Consider the following 13,451-nt stretch of genomic DNA (forward strand, 5'->3'; position numbering starts at 1 on the left):
TTTTTTAATAGTTTAATAATAGTTTTGATAAAACTTCAATAAAATATGGATTTTTTTTAAAAAATGTACTTAAATTGTACACCCTGTAAAATCTAAAAGAATGATTTTGAAGAAAATTCGTAGAACAAATGTTGTTTGTAACCGACATTTATAATACATATCAAAATCTTCAATGAATCGGAGTTATCAGGCTTTTAAGGATTAAAACATTGATTTGATAGGGTTGGTTGTCGGCAATCAATTACGAAGTAGATCGCCAATTGTGCTGAGTGAATTGCAGTGAAAGGGTCAATGTCGACTATTCATCGTCCAATGAAGCAGTACAATTTGGGTGTGCCGTATTTGCGAATTGACATGGGCGCAGCTGGTCCATTTCCTGGAGGATGAAGTCATGTGTAGAAGTTGGAGGATGGAGTCATGTGTAGAAGTTCACGTAAGCGAGGAAAGTTCTCTGATCGCCACTCACTTGGAAGTTACCAGAAACGATTCTTTTACATATGACTCAAGCACCTCCCGACTTCCGGTCTTTGACCAAGTATCCTCTGGGTAGCCTAAGAAAATCCGTTTGAAGGCGAGCTAAAGAGAGAAGGCGAAATATCTCCTACATAGGGCTGTGCGCTGGGTTTGGGACCCGCCACGTAAAAAAAAAAACCCCAATGAAAGGAAGCAACAACCCTCGGATGAGAGACCCCCCTTTTGATGACGACCATGGCAAACGAAATAAGGACTACGATTTAAGGGCATGCACCTGGAATGTCCGGTCCCTTAATTGGTAAGGTGCCGCTGCCCAGCTGGTTGATGTCCTCGTGAAAATAAAGACTCACATCACCGCCTTTAACGCCAGGGAGGGCAAAGAAGGTATCTTTGGCACTACGGTCGGTAAATTCAGCCTCTACGACGAAACATCCCCAAATGGGTTGAGGCTGATCGACTTCGCCGGGGCCCGAAATATGGTTATCTGTAGCATTAGATTTCAGCATAAGAAGATTCATCAAGCTACCTGGCTGTCTCCGGATCGAAAAACTACCAACCAGATCGATCATGTTGTGATAGATGGAAGACACGTCTCCAGTGTTTTAGATGTGCGTGCACTCCGAGATCCTAACATCGACTTGGAAAACTCGGGATAAGGCAACTGTGGGAGGGCATTTCAAACTCCTTACGTGCAGCTGCAACCGAAACCATTGGTTTTCGGAAAATACAAAAGAACAGCTGGTACGACGAGGAGTGCCGTGTCGCAGAGGAGAGAAAACAGGCTGCCTACCTCGCAACGTTACGATCGACCACAACACGTGCGGGATGGGATAGATACCAAGAGTTGAAGAGGGAAGCGAGATGCATTTGCAGACAAAAAAGAAAGAAGCCGAAATGCGTGAGTACGAAGAGTTTGATAAGCAGGCCGACAGGGGTAATGCTCGAAAATTCTACAAAAAAATGCGGCTTACAAAAGGTTTCAAGACCGGAGCCTACCCTTGTAGAACCCCCAAAGGTGATCTAGTCACTGATGCCCAGAGTATACTTAAATTATGGAGGGAACACTTCTCCAGCCTGCTGAATGGCAGTGAACGCACAACGCCAGGAGAAGGCGAACCCGATTACCCAATCTGTGACGATGGAGCAAATGTTCCATTGCCCGACCATGAAGAAGTTCGAATAGCAATTACCCGCCTGAAGAACAACAAAGCCGCAGGGGCCGATGGATTGCCGGCCGAGCTGTTCAAACACGGCGGCGAAGAACTGATAGAGAGCATGCATCAGCTTCTTTGTAAAATATGAGTGGACGAAAGCATGCCCAACGATTGGAATTTAAGTGTGATATGCTCAATCCATAAAAAAGGAGACCCAACAATCTGCGCCAACTGCCGTGGGATTAGCCTACTCAAATTCGCATATAAGGTTCTGTCGAGCGTATTGGACCTTATGTGTGGCTTTAGACCTGGAAAATCAACAACCGACCAGATATTCACCATGCGCCAAATCTTGGAAAAGACCCGTGAAAGAAGAATCGACACTCACCACCTCTTCATCGATTTCAAAGCTGCTTTCGACAGCACGAAAAGGAGCTGCCTTTATGCTGCGATTTCTGAATTTGGTATACCCGCAAACCTAATACGGCTGTGTAAACTGACGTTGAGCAACACGAAAAGTTCCGTCAGAATCGGGAAGGACCTCTCCGAGCCGTTCGATACCAAACGAGGTTTCAGAAAAGGCGACTCCCTATCGTGCGACTTCGTCAACGTGCTGCTGGAGAAAATAATTCGAGCTGCAGAACTTAATCGAGCAGGTACCATCTTTTATAAGAGTGTACAGCTGCTGACGGCCTCAACACCCGCGCCGTTAGTTCTGCTTTCTCCAGGCTGGACAAGGAAGCACAGAAAATGGGTCTGGCAGTGAACGAGGGCAAGACGAAATATCTCCTGTCATCAAACAACCAGTCGTCGCACTCGCGACTTGGCTCTCACGTCACTGTTGATAGTCATAACTTTGAAGTTGTAGATGATTTCGTCTACTTAGGAACCAGTATTAACACCACCAACAATGCCAGCTTGGAAATCCAACGCAAGATTGCTCTTGCCAATAGGTGCTACTTCGGACTGAGTAGGCAATTGAAAAGTAAAGTCCTCTCTTGCCGAACAAAAGCCAAACTCTATAAGTCGCCCATAATTCCCGTCCTGTTATATGGTGCAGAGGCTTGGACGATGACAGCAACCGATGAGTCGACGTTACGAGTTTTCGAGAGAAAAGTTCTGCTAAAGATTTATGGTCCTTTGCGCATTGGCCACTGCGAATATCGCATTCGATGGAACGATGAGCTGTTCGAGATATACGACGACATTGACATAGTTCAGCGAATTAAAAGACAGCGGCTACGCTGGCTAGGTCATGTTGTCCGGATGGATGAAAACACTCCAGCTCTGAAAGTATTCGACGCAGTACCCGCCGGGGGAAGCAGAGGAAGAGGAAGACCTCCATTCCGTTGGAAGGACCAAGTGGAGAAGGACCTGGCTTCGCTTGGAATATCCAATTGGCGCCACGCAGCGAAAAGAAGAAACGACGGGCGCGCTGTTATTAACTCGGCTATAATCGCGTAAGCGGTGTCTACGCTAATTAAGAAGAAGAAGAATTCGGAAGCAAATAACTTTTAGCATTCTTAGACTATTGCAGCAAATGGCTAGAGTGAGACGAATACGCATACGTATATACAGTGGCTCACAGCTTATTTCAGGCAGATTAAATTTATCAGTTTATATTGCTATAAAATGGAAAATAATAATAATTGAAAGGCAGGGCTGATGAATATATATTCTAAAGTGCTTTACTAATATAGCAAGCAAAGCAAAGTAAAGTTAGTGGAAGTACAGTCTTACATCTACAAAGGCATAAAATGCAGCTGCCTTCCAGGAATTTTGCTGACAGTTTATTTCATGCACGCAATTGTCTATGTTATAGAAAAAGCCAGTTGCTTGGGTAACGATTCTGGGCATTTCTATTCCTTAAAGCTGTTATTCAGCAATAGTTTTAAATTAATTTTAGTGTGTTTTTGAGTGTCGAGTTATAAGTGTACTTATTTCAGTAAAATGGACCCCGTACAACGATTGAGCAGTGGTAATCGATCATAATAAATTTCAGAAATGGAAAATCATAGCAAAAAATTGCTGAGATAGTAAATTTAAGTAGTGCGTATATGATAGTCGTATTCAAAATATTAACCGAAATGCACCAAATAATATTTTCATTGAACTTGACGAGCGTTTAATTGTGCGTAAATTTACTTATAAGGTATTAATTAAAAATTAAAATATAGTAAAAAGAGTGTCTTTTGTAAACTACACATTCATATTAACAACTAGAAATTTAAATTATTTCGACGTGTTTTTGTTGTCAATATATTGCATTTTAACTTTTGTAATGTTATGTGCATGAAATAAGCTCGAATTGTCATTGTGTGGTATATAAGTATAACTGAAATTAGGTGATAATCCTTCTCTTATAATGGTATGTCTGTATGTCAAAATTGGTTGAATCGGATAAATACTTCACTTAAAAGATTGTAAATAGATGTTTTTAACTCAACACATAAAGTGTGGAGCGTATGTAATTTATTCAATTTAGGGCCGAATTTATAGTGATTAGTTAACCACTCCGTTGGAAGGACCAAGTGGAGAAGGACCTGGCTTCGCTTGGAATATCCAATTGGCGCCACGTAGCGAAAAGAAGAAACGACTGGCGCGCTGTTGTTAACTCGGCTATAATCGCGTAAGCGGTGTCTACGCCAATTAAGAAGAGAAGAAAAGAAGTTAACCAATACCAACGGCTTAACCAACTACAGTAGAATCGCGAAAAAGTTAACCAAAGTGTCCCAAGGGTGTTTTACTATTCCGAATTATTAACTTTTCCAAAGCTTTTTCGCATTTAAAAAAAAACACGGAAATAAACATAAATTTTGTGTAAAATACGTTTCATTTATTCGCATGACTCACTTTTACTCATTACAAAACAGAAACTTGGATTTAGTTCAGTGGAGCCACGCCTCAATACTACTACATTTTACGTTTGCGCTGCACAAACATTGCTATAGATTTTCGTACGTACCTAGCGTACGTGTTCAGTCGCTTTCGTGTGCGTGTGATATTTTCCGCAGTAGCAGAATTATCAGTGAAACACGCGTGATTGGATTTTTATTGCGTTGAGCGCCACTGATTTAGTTTGTACATTCCACATTATACATACATATGGGTCATTCCATCAATTGGCGACATGGTTTTGTACCCATGGTTCTCCGATTTTGACGAAACCTTAGAATATCATAATATAGACCAAAATAAGAATATCTGTAAACTTTTTAGTGGTCAAAGTTGCTCCATTGTTTTTTGGCGCGCAATTTAAATTGAGATCAAACAAAAAAATGACTATTTCTTTTATTTTTTAACGACCTAAAAATTGAGTGAAAAAAATTTTGCAGTTATCCAATTTTATGTAAAAAAATCTCAGCTTTCTGATAAAAATATTTTAAAAATCCAAAAAAATTTTAATAATCCAAAAAAACAATTTTTTCCAAAAATCCCGTTTTTTGTGCTTTTCCCCCAATTTTTTTTTTTCAAAATTGACTTTCCCATTCGATTCCTCGTTAAATTTTACATAAGAATCAGTGTTCAAAAGTATGGGACTCTAATCCCATGAACAGCAAAAAAAATGCAAAGTTTTCGCTATACGGCGCATATTTTTATGAATGAAGACACTGATTTTTTCATTAATTCAAGTCTAAGAATACAATTTACATGTTTACCTCCTTCACACAACCTTCTAAGCGAACAGACTGCGCCGTATAGCGACAACTTTGCTTTTTTTTGCTGTTCATGGGATCAGAGTCCCATACTTTTGAACACTGATTCTTATGTAAAGTTTAACGAGGAATCGAATGGGAAAGTCAATTTTGAAAAAAAGTTGGTGGAAAAGCACAAAAAATAGGACTTTTGGAAAAAAGTTGTTTTTTTTTGGATTTTGAGCGACAACTTTGAATTTTTTTTTGCTGTTCATGGGATCAGAGTCCCATATTTTTTAACACTGATACTGATGTAAAATTGAACAAGGAATCGATTGAAAAAGTCAATTTTGAAAAAAAAAAAATTGGGGGAAAAGCACAAAAAACGGGATTTTTGCAAAAAATGTTTTTTTGGATTATTAAAATTTTTTTGGATTTTTAAAATATTTTTATCAGAAAGCTGAGATTTTATTACATAAAATTGGATAACTGCAAAATTTTTTTCACTCAATTTTTAGGTCGTTAAAAAATAAAAGAAATAGTCATTTTTTTGTTTGATCTCAATTTGAATTGCGCGCCAAAAAACAATGGAGCAACTTTGACCACTAAAAAGTTTACAGATATTCTTATTTTGGTCTATATTATGATATTCTAAAGTTTCGTCAAAATCGGAGATCCGCGGGTTCAAAACCATGTCGCCAATTGATGGAATGGCCCATATGTACATACATACTTACATATCGTCACCTGAAATGCAAAATAACGTAACAACATTTTCGGAAATTTACAATGGCGTGAATGAAGCACGAAATAAAATGGAACATGAGTGAAAAAAAATTTTAATATTGGTTAAAACTGGTTGATATCTGAGTGCAGAACCTGAAAATGTTGAACATACTATATGTAATATTATGTATGTAATTTGAAGTAGTGAAGCGTAATCAATAAGACACTCAATTTCGAATTTTTTGATGATACGTTATTTTGCCTTTCAGGTGACGATATGTGTGTATATGTACTTATGTATATGTATTAATATGTAAGGGCTGGTTTAAAGAAATGGTCGAGACTTGTTTGTTTCTTTTCTTTTGTGTAATAGCTCCTGACAATTTTCGTGCGCATATTAATACATATTTGTATCATTATCGTTTTCATACCACTTTATCAAGGTATTGACTACTTTCGAAAAAAAAAAATTTAACACACTAACTATAAACAACTCTCAAGTTCAAACACTCATAACAAACCACGTATGTACCTCGCCACACCCACAGTAATTTTTTACATAGAAATTCGAGGAATACATAGCAATTTTTTTTCTTGCTAAATAAACGGTTGTGTTTGACAAAAAAAAGAATACATAGCAATTGTTTTTCTTGCTAAACAAACGGTTGGGTCTGAAAAAAAAAGATACGCTCAAAAAAGTTAACGTGGACGCTCAAAATCGGTCAACTTTGCCGATGGTTTAACTATCTCGCGAGTTAACTTTTCCGCGATTCTTCTGGACTTTTTATTTATGTACAATGCTTTGTTAGCTATTAATTAAACCCCCAATCTCTGTTGGTTAACTATTAGTTAAATAACAGCTGATGTTGTAAAAGTATAATTGACAATTGCTTTCACTGATAATTTGTTAAAATGGCTTGCGAATATAATATTCAGTTTGATATTGATATCGTCATCGAGGAAATTGGGAATATAATTGTAGATCATCGCGAAAAAATTAGTAATCGTCCAAACTTTTTTCAAATGTATGATCCCGTAGAGTTTCAAAACTGGTTCCGTCTGAGCAAAGAAGTGGCGTGGCTAGTTCTGAAATGTATACGACCAGGTGTTCAAAACAAAACAACTTGGTTAAATTTTATTTATATAAATACATCTGTACATACATATGTCATATTTATGTACTGAAATATTCATTTCTATTTAAAAAAATTCAAATATAAATGTAAACAGAAAACATATCTTTGGGAATGGTACCAACATTGAAATCCAGAAAAATAACGGTGCTGCCACTTATTTCCGTTAAGATAAGTATTAGTTCAACTCTACACTGTGAATCCTGGGTACTAGTTAACCAATAGTGAACACTTTAGTTTACCAATGGTTAACTAATAACTGTGAATTCGGCCCTTAATGTACAAAAGCAAAACAATAAACATAAACACGTGTTATATTATGATACTTTACTTAAAACTACAAGTGTTCGGTGTGTAACCAGATTAAGTTGTGTAGCGTGCATATGGTAGTTATTTGTTGATGTAGTTGTTATTTTGATGATAGAGAGACCAGGGATAATTTAAACGTTTTACCCGTTCTCGATGTGAAAAAGAGACTATTTTCCGTTGGCTTCGATGATGTAAACGTGTTCATCTATTCCTTGTAACAGAATGTTTTTGTACGGCAGCGATTCAAAGCGGGACCTGGTTTGATGTTCTGGAGTCGAATCGGTTGCCGAACTCTCGTGCATATAAAATTCGCCTGATACTCGAAGTATTCCTGTTCGGCTGGTGACGGCTTAAAATTCTGTTTAAAGCAGGTTCTTAACGCAAGTACGACTGATGACTGTACCTGCACCCATTGATCTATTGCTGTTTTGCTCAGGTGCCATCTTTCTATAAATATGTACGTTTGCTGTTGGTTGGTGTGCCACATTGTTGGCGGTGCTATAATATATTATTTTTGGCTGACCAGGGGTTCGGTGGAAAGCGAATTCAAGTGGATTGTGGTCAGTATGAACAACGAATTCTCGCCTTTCAACCCAATGCCGAAAAATCGTATGAATTAGTAAAGCGCTGTGAATTGTCTATCATTCTCTATCATATCACATAAAACTCATTTAAGGTATTTAGGTTGGTTTTTAATATAAACATACCAGACACGAAGCAAAATGCAGTAACGAAACTAAGTGATTATATGACTTAAAAACTACTTGTAAAAAAATTCCTAAATTTTTTAATAAACAGCATATGCTAATTTTATAAATATGTACATATATATTACTAGCGGACGCGGTGCCTGCTTCGCACGGCAAAACAAAATAAGAAAAGAAACACAATTGTTTTTAATAAAGTTGGTTTTGTTCCCTATTATTCAACTTTTAATTCTAGTTTCTTACAATCTTAGACCATGTATCACTTAAACTATCTTAGAGCTCTTTCGTAGACAACATTTTTGGTTTTGCCATGAGTTGTTATGTAGATAAAGAAAACTGAAGGCTTGCCAACACGTGAGCACGAAACATGTAACTGGCCGTGTGAAAAGCAAGGATATTCTAAATCAATCCCACACAATTCCAACGATTGCCCTTGCGCTTTATTTATTGTAATAGCAAATGCAAGACGTATTGGAAACTGTAGTCTTTTGAACTCAAAAGGTAAATCTGATGGAATCATTGGAATTCGTGGAATCAATACATCTTCACCTTTAAACTTTCCCCTTGAAATTGTTGCTTCGATCAAATTGTTCATGACCTTTTTAACCGCTAATCTTGTCCCATTGCATAATCGTGGTTGATTTATATTTCGAAGCATAATAATGGGAGCACCCACTTTCAATTGTAAACGATGAGGTGGAAATCCGGGTAAATCCAAAGAATTCAAAAATTCTGTCGGATAATTAACAGCGTCGTCTTGATTCGTAACCGTGTCAACTGATTGATATGTTACCACCTCGCCAGGAACATGGGTTAAAATGTCTGCATTCATTTGACCAATGTCTTTATTTTTAGCGGCCAGTATAGCTCTTTCAGCTAACCAATTATGATTGCGATAATTTTCTGCAATATTTGGAAAAACACTTGACACTAATTCTTCTCTTATCGGTGCAATATTACAAAAGTTATCTGGTAAAGTGATTAAGCCAGTTTCACGATCAACAGCAAGTTGACCATTGCCTATTGCCAACAGTTGCCTTGAAAATGTGTCGGCCGATGGATCGTTTGGAATTTGTAATCGCACATTTGAAGTTAAATTGAGTATTTGTACATGTCTCCATAAATAAGATGACTTTAAACATACTTTTAATTCATCTGCTGGTGTTGAACGGGAATCACAGGCAATGTTTGACGAAAATCACCAGCCAACAGAATCAAAGCGCCACCAAATATCTGTTGATCATTACTACGCAAGTCTTGTATTGTGTTATTTCATCATTTCGGTTCTCTGCAACACCAAACACAGCCATGTCGCTGCCTTTATTTACATACTTGCAGATATATTTAATCGATTTAACAGAATTGCAATATTCTACATTGATATGAGCTTTGAATGGTTTTTATAGTATTGGCGAATATTATCAACTGTAATATCTTGATTATTGACTCGTAGATTGATTGATTTACCATTATCATCTGTTGAGCGATACGGCGATACAATGGGTAACCATCATTTCCATTAATTGTCTCGGAAATCAAATCTCTGGGATACCGCTTCGTGCATTTCCCATCTTTCATACATGGCGAATTAATATTTAGAACACCACATGGTCCATGAATCATACTTTTTGTAACAACATCAAATAAACCTGGATCGATTTCCTGATCAGGAATTTCTGCTGAGATGATGTCATCTATTTGATCGCTTGTTATTTTGTTGACTAACCATACCAAAATATGGGCATGTGGTAATCCTCTCTTTTGCCATTCCACCGAATACTTCGCCGAAAACCTGATGTTTAATAATAAAATCCCAAATGACTTCAGCTTCTGTCTAAATACTCGTGCAGTTATGTCGTGACGGTCTGTAGAAGATTGCCCTTCATATAAATTTTGCTTGGTTTCGTCCCATTGTGGATTACATGTAAATGTAATAAACAAATCTGGTCGACCATACAAACGAACATAGCAAATGGCATCTTGTGCATATTCATGCATATGCCTTGGACTGCCTGTGCTTGCTGGTAAAATAACAACTTGTCCAACATTGTCAACATTTCCATCATTATGTAGATGTATATACTCTTCTGATCGCAACTTCCGTTGACTGAATCGAATAAAGTTCAAACGCTCTGTTTCTATCTTTGCATACATATCTACGACATATTGATGAAAGAGTCTCCGACATTTAAAAATATGATTTTCCTGATTTTGTCGTATCATAATCCTATGTGCATAATAGTTCATAGCGCTGACATTTTTATTGACTTCACGTTCTGAAGAGAAAAAAAAAAAAAAACAAATGGAAAATTAAATCATTTCATACTAATTCTTGATAAACAAAATTGGAAGAGTATAATAAACACAACAAACACTCACGTGGGTTTGCGGGATCTACCATTTTTAAATTAATAGAGTATCCATCTTCACCCCGACAAAACAAAATTGGGTACTGTAGGGCATCGTAAGAGCGATGTGTTTCACATAAACGTTGTAATTGATTATTTCTTCTACGCAATACAATGTCACGTGATTGAAACTCATCGCCGACAATCACCACAACAACTTCATTATTTATAGGTGCATTAAATCTTCGTTCGTGTTCTCCGATTGGTCTTCTATCAGCACGAATCACGATTTTATGATCATCAGACGGCATTTGATCAAGTGCTGTCCGAAAAGTATTAATCAAATCATTATGTTCATGAAGCTCTTGCTCTTCGTGGCATTTTTAGAAGAAATTAAACTAAAGATAATAAAGAACTTAATTAAATCTATTGTTTATTTAATTAATTATACTCAAATTGCGTTAAAAGTAAAGAGAAAACTTTTCTACATAAATTAAGTGTTTAAGTCACATAAGCTCTCGTTCATTGCAAGAAATATTAAGTAGCATCATGCCGCCTTGCAACAACACAGGTATAACCAAACGTTATTGTCTCACGTGTAATGAGTACATTAAAGGAAATACATCCAGAATCCAATGTAGTGTTTGTGAAAAATGGATTCATGCTAAATGCCTGAACATTACGAAAGATGAATTCTCCACGCTGGTCAGTGAAATAAGAAGTGGGGTACTTAAATGGAAATGTGCATCGTGTGTGTCCGAGACAAGTGTAATCGTATCTGAGGACATGCTGGATGACACCGAGGAGCCCGACACTGATGATATGGGTTCAATTACTGATAAAATCGATAAACTACTTAGTAAGCATATTGAAGGTCTTTGAAGGATATTGAAAGCAAGCTGTCAACCTTAAGATCTGATATGGCCAAAATCTCAAAACAAAATAATTCGCTAACCTATCATTGCTCGTCATTGGACAAGAGGATTACCCAGGTCGAGGAAAGTTTAAGAAATACTACATTAGAGCCTCTTATGACTGAAGACGTTATAGCTGAGCTAATGAGCGTAAAAGACGCGAAGCAAATGTCATCTTGATGGGAGGATGATCGTGCAGCACTATCAACGATACCACCTCCAGAACTCTCAGTCAAGATCCCGGACTACAAATTGCGTCGTCTTGGGCGTCCAAATGCTGGTCGTAATCGTCCACTGTTGGTCGAAACGACATCCATAGGTGAAGCTAGAACTATTTTGAAAACCAAAGCACCAGATAACTCACGTATAGCCTTTAAATCCGACTTAACTCAAGCACAGCTTTCCTATCTCAAGAATCTTCGCTCTAAACTAGACTCACTGGCAGAGAATGGCACAACTAATAAAACAATTAAATACGTACATGGAAAACCAAAAATCGTCGACAAGAATTTTCGCGCGCTCCGTGAGGAAAAAACAACCCGTAACTCTACAGTTCTACTATCAGAACAGGAGAGGTCTCAGAACTAAACTAAGTAAATTCTTAACAGCCTCAGCGTGCAGTCAATCAGATGTCTTGTGCATAACGGAATCATGGCTTCAAACGTCAACAGCGGATGGTGAAGTTGTCGACATGTCTTATAATATCTTTAAAAAAGATAGGGATCCTATGATCAGTGGTTTTGAACGTGGTGGTGGAGTCTTCATTGCAGTAAAGCGTTCCATTCAGTCTGAGCTAGTTATCATAAACGACAACACCCTGGAACAGGTATTTATCAAAATTAAAGGTAACAATACAGATATTGTCATTGGTTGTATATATATTCCTCCCCTGTCCTCTGTTGACACATATTTGCTCCATATAAATTCGTTGTCATATATCCGTGACAAACTACCGGATGCGAGTCTACTGATCATAGGTGACTATAATCTTCCCAGCAGTATATCAAGGACAGAATGCACCAAAATAATCTACGAAAATCTATCCATGCTTGGATGCCAGCAATTCAATAATGTCCTAAATAATCACCACAAAACCCTGGACTTGTGCTTCAGCAATGCTGGTATCGTGCTACGTAAAACACCAGCTATCATCGAGGAAGATAAGCTTCACCCAGCAATAGATATTACCCTTGAGTTTAACACGCATCTTAGACCAGAAGTATCATCAAGTTATGTATTCAAGAAAGCAGGTTATGACAGCTTAAATAATTTTTTCATCAGAACTAATTGGACCGATCTCTACAAAATTGATTATATAGATGATAAATTGAATTGGTTTTACCAAAAGGTGTACGAAGTCGTTGATAAATTCGTCCCGCTACACGCTAAAAAACCCAGTAACTATCCATGTTGGTTTACCTTGGAACTTATACGTAAAATAAAATTAAAAAACAAGGCACACGCAATCTACAAACAAAGAAGCACAAGACTCAACTATAATAGGTTCGCCAGTTTAAGACACGAGTGTAAAGCATTAAGTGCTAGATGTTACCGGAATTATGTGATCCAGGTGGAAGACTCCATCAAGACAGACACCCAAGCCTTCTGGAAATTCATCAAGAACAAGAAAAAAAAATAATACAGAGATACCGGCGAAAGTACATTGGAACAATTCAACAGCGAACACTGGAGAAGATATTAGTAACTTATTCTTTCTTTCTTTCTTTGAGGGTACCTATACATCCACTGATGCTGAATACACACAAGATTCAGAGGCCGTACATGCAGCTCCAACTAATCATGACGGCAATTTCGGAACAAACTGCAACTTATCCGACATGGATGCTACCTTTGACGTCGTCTTCAAACAGCTAACATTACTTGATGTAGCCCCAATGGACTACCAAACATTTTTCTTCGAGGTTGTGCGGTAGGACTCTGTGAGCCAATATCTCATATATTTAGTAAATCGCTATCACAAGGAATTTTCCCAACATGTTGGAAAAAGTCATACGTCTGTCCAATACACAAATCTGGACATAGATCTGATG

General features: G+C 37.6%; 1 protein-coding gene across 1 annotated transcript in view; it reads left to right on the forward strand.

Moving 5' to 3' along the window:
• The window catches only part of LOC120780383, a 374,181-nt gene that overhangs the window by 68,082 nt on the left and 292,648 nt on the right, over positions 1 to 13,451 (forward strand). The window lies entirely within an intron of this gene.

The sequence above is a fragment of the Bactrocera tryoni genome, unplaced genomic scaffold, assembly GCF_016617805.1.
Source record: "Bactrocera tryoni isolate S06 unplaced genomic scaffold, CSIRO_BtryS06_freeze2 scaffold_25, whole genome shotgun sequence".
NCBI lineage: Eukaryota > Metazoa > Arthropoda > Insecta > Diptera > Tephritidae > Bactrocera > Bactrocera tryoni.